Below are 5,000 nucleotides of genomic sequence, written 5' to 3' on the forward strand. Positions count from 1 at the left end.
GGGCATCTACTGTACTGTACTGGGGGCATCTACTGTACTGTACTGGGGCATCTACTGTACTGTACTGGGGCATCTACTGTACTGTACTGGGGCATCTACTGTACTGGGGGCATCTACTGTACTGTACTGGGGGCATCTACTGTACTGGGGGCATCTACTGTACTGGGGGCATTTACTGTACTGGGGGCATCTACTGTACTGTACTGGGGGCATCTACTGTACTGGGGGCATCTACTGTACTGGGGGCATCTACTGTACTGGGGGCATCTACTGTACTGTACTGGGGGCATCTACTGTACTGTACTGGGGGCATCTACTGTACTGTACTGGGGGCATCTACTGTACTGTACTGGGGGCATCTACTGTACTGGGGGCATCTACTGTACTGTACTGGGGGCATCTACTGTACTGTACTGGGGGCATCTACTGTACTGTACTGGGGGCATCTACTGTACTGGGGGCATCTACTGTACTGTACTGGGGGCATCTACTGTACTGGGGGCATCTACTGTACTGGGGGCATCTACTGTACTGTACTGGGGGCATCTACTGTACTGTACTGGGGGCATCTACTGTACTGTACTGGGGGCATCTACTGTACTGGGGGCATCTACTGTACTGTACTGGGGGCATCTACTGTACTGGGGGCATCTACTGTACTGTACTGGGGGCATCTACTGTACTGTACTGGGGGCATCTACTGTACTGTACTGGGGGCATCTACTGTACTGTACTGGGGGCATCTACTGTACTGGGGGCATCTACTGTACTGGGGGCATCTACTGTACTGGGGGCATCTACTGTACTGGGGGCATCTACTGTACTGGGGGCATCTACTGTACTGGGGGCATTTACTGTACTGTACTGGGGGCATCTACTGTACTGGGGGCATCTACTGTACTGTACTGGGGGCATCTACTGTACTGGGGGCATCTACTGTACTGGGGGCATCTACTGTACTGGGGGCATCTACTGTACTGTACTGGGGGCATCTACTGTACTGGGGGCATCTACTGTACTGGGGGCATCTACTGTACTGGGGGCATTTACTGTACTGTACTGGGGGCATCTACTGTACTGTACTGGGGGCATCTACTGTACTGTACTGGGGCATCTACTGTACTGTACTGGGGCATCTACTGTACTGTACTGGGGGCATCTACTGTACTGGGGGCATCTACTGTACTGTACTGGGGGCATCTACTGTACTGGGGGCATCTACTGTACTGGGGGCATTTACTGTACTGGGGGCATCTACTGTACTGTACTGGGGGCATCTACTGTACTGGGGGCATCTACTGTACTGGGGGCATCTACTGTACTGGGGGCATCTACTGTACTGTACTGGGGGCATCTACTGTACTGTACTGGGGGCATCTACTGTACTGTACTGGGGGCATCTACTGTACTGTACTGGGGGCATCTACTGTACTGGGGGCATCTACTGTACTGTACTGGGGGCATCTACTGTACTGTACTGGGGGCATCTACTGTACTGTACTGGGGGCATCTACTGTACTGGGGGCATCTACTGTACTGTACTGGGGGCATCTACTGTACTGGGGGCATCTACTGTACTGGGGGCATCTACTGTACTGTACTGGGGGCATCTACTGTACTGTACTGGGGGCATCTACTGTACTGGGGGCATCTACTGTACTGTACTGGGGGCATCTACTGTACTGGGGGCATCTACTGTACTGTACTGGGGGCATCTACTGTACTGTACTGGGGGCATCTACTGTACTGTACTGGGGGCATCTACTGTACTGGGGGCATCTACTGTACTGGGGGCATCTACTGTACTGGGGGCATCTACTGTACTGGGGGCATCTACTGTACTGGGGGCATTTACTGTACTGTACTGGGGGCATCTACTGTACTGGGGGCATCTACTGTACTGTACTGGGGGCATCTACTGTACTGGGGGCATCTACTGTACTGGGGGCATCTACTGTACTGGGGGCATCTACTGTACTGTACTGGGGGCATCTACTGTACTGGGGGCATCTACTGTACTGGGGGCATCTACTGTACTGGGGGCATCTACTGTACTGTACTGGGGGCATCTACTGTACTGGGGGCATCTACTGTACTGGGGGCATCTACTGTACTGGGGGCATCTACTGTACTGGGGGCATCTACTGTACTGGGGGCATCTACTGTACTGGGGGCATTTACTGTACTGTACTGGGGGCATCTACTGTACTGGGGGCATCTACTGTACTGTACTGGGGGCATCTACTGTACTGGGGGCATCTACTGTACTGTACTGGGGCATCTACTGTACTGGGGGCATCTACTGTACTGTACTGGGGGCATCTACTGTACTGGGGGCATCTACTGTACTGTACTGGGGGCATCTACTGTACTGGGGGCATCTACTGTACTGGGGGCATCTACTGTACTGTACTGGGGGCATCTACTGTACTGTACTGGGGGCATCTACTGTACTGTACTGGGGGCATCTACTGTACTGGGGGCATCTACTGTACTGGGGGCATCTACTGTACTGTACTGGGGGCATCTACTGTACTGGGGGCATCTACTGTACTGGGGGCATCTACTGTACTGGGGGCATCTACTGTACTGTACTGGGGGCATCTACTGTACTGGGGGCATCTACTGTACTGGGGGCATCTACTGTACTGTACTGGGGGCATCTACTGTACTGGGGGCATCTACTGTACTGGGGGCATCTACTGTACTGGGGGCATCTACTGTACTGTACTGGGGGCATCTACTGTACTGGGGGCATCTACTGTACTGTACTGGGGGCATCTACTGTACTGTACTGGGGGCATCTACTGTACTGTACTGGGGGCATCTACTGTACTGTACTGGGGGCATCTACTGTACTGGGGGCATCTACTGTACTGGGGGCATCTACTGTACTGGGGGCATCTACTGTACTGTACTGGGGGCATCTACTGTACTGGGGGCATCTACTGTACTGTACTGGGGGCATCTACTGTACTGGGGGCATCTACTGTACTGTACTGGGGGCATCTACTGTACTGGGGGCATCTACTGTACTGTACTGGGGGCATCTACTGTACTGTACTGGGGGCATCTACTGTACTGTACTGGGGGCATCTACTGTACTGTACTGGGGGCATCTACTGTACTGGGGGCATCTACTGTACTGTACTGGGGGCATCTACTGTACTGGGGGCATCTACTGTACTGTACTGGGGGCATCTACTGTACTGGGGGCATCTACTGTACTGTACTGGGGGCATCTACTGTACTGGGGGCATCTACTGTACTGTACTGGGGGCATCTACTGTACTGTACTGGGGGCATCTACTGTACTGGGGGCATTTACTGTACTGTACTGGGGGCATCTACTGTACTGGGGGCATCTACTGTACTGTACTGGGGGCATCTACTGTACTGTACTGGGGGCATCTACTGTACTGGGGGCATTTACTGTACTGTACTGGGGGCATCTACTGTACTGGGGGCATCTACTGTACTGTACTGGGGGCATCTACTGTACTGTACTGGGGGCATCTACTGTACTTACAGATCTTAGCAGCTATCTGGACCAATCAGAGCTGACAGAGATCCGTCTGTTGCTAAGGGCAACATGTTTTTGAACATATCAGTCAACAGCAAAGGAGGACATGCAGAAGAGTGTGTGAGTGTGTGTGTGTGTGTGTGTGTGAGAGAGAGAGTGTTTGTGTGTGTGAGTGAGTGTGTGTGTGTGTGTGTGTGTGTGTGTGTGTGTGTGTGTGTGTGTGTGTGTGTGTGTGCGCGCATGTGTGTGTGTGTGTTTGTGCGTGAGTGAGTGAATGTGTGTGTGTGAGTGTGTGTGTGTTTGTGTGTGTATGTGTGTGTGTAAGTGTGTGTGTATGTGTATGTGTGTTTACTTGAGGCAGCTATTTGCTGTGGATTAGTGGTGTTGTCAGTGGTGACAATAAAACTGGTTCGATGTGATTAAATCCATTAGTCCACTTACCTGTCGCAGGCACAGCCAGCACCACACACACAGCTCTCTCTTGGGTGTGTGTGTGTGTGTGTGTGTGTGTGTTTGTGGAGACGTAGAGAGTAGAGTAGAGAAACAGTGTGCCATACATAAAGCGCAGACATACGTGTAAAGCCGGAGGTTACACGGTTGGCCCGTATGTGTGGATCACATCACCGGAATTTTGGAACCCTGAACTTCCCCGGCTTTTACACTTCCCCCCTCCCTGGTGTCACCTCTGTGTTTTATGTTAATGAGCCGTGTCAGAACGAAGCGGAGAACCTGCGGTTAAAATTCACGTCAAGCGTCACATATTCACGACATTTGCGACACATACAACGCTCGCTGCAACGTTGTATGTATGATAAAGCCGGATTTGTTTGACTCCCTCCACAATTACGATGTTGTTTGGATAACACTGTATCTTCAAATGACAGACTTTATTTTGTTGTAGGCCTATGTGCTTTGGGAATATTTCAGCTACCACTGTTACAGTAATTGGCCTAACGTAAAGGGGGGTATACGTGTGTAGCTTTACTGTAATCCAACTTAGTGTTACGTTGAATCTATTTTGTGTGGTGCAACCCGTTAAATTTTAGTAGCTCGTAAACTTCAGTGTAGTACCAGTTGACGGTAAAACTAAGATAAGATGAAACTTACGTTCAGCTGGTGCAAGCGGCTGCAGTATTCTGTAATGTGTGTGTAATGTCCGTGTGTATGTCGTTCACACATAGACCGTGTTAGGCCCGTATAAAGTCCGCAGGTTAGCGTCATGTCTGAATCATCCAAAGGGTAGCATGTCCGGGAAACAATTTATCCGGAGATTATGTCTTTATGTCTGAAAGCGGTTACAGACTAGAACTCCTAATCACACACACACACACACACACACACACACACACACACACACACACACTAGTAGTCCTAACCATAACGGGATATTTGGAACTGTGAAGGTAGCTCTTCCCTTTACGCGACTCTCCTCCTCGTGCATCAGACGGACATCATGGACATGAGACAAGGACATGCG

The sequence above is a fragment of the Sardina pilchardus genome, chromosome 21 (genome assembly GCF_963854185.1).
Source record: "Sardina pilchardus chromosome 21, fSarPil1.1, whole genome shotgun sequence".
Taxonomy (NCBI): domain Eukaryota; kingdom Metazoa; phylum Chordata; class Actinopteri; order Clupeiformes; family Clupeidae; genus Sardina; species Sardina pilchardus.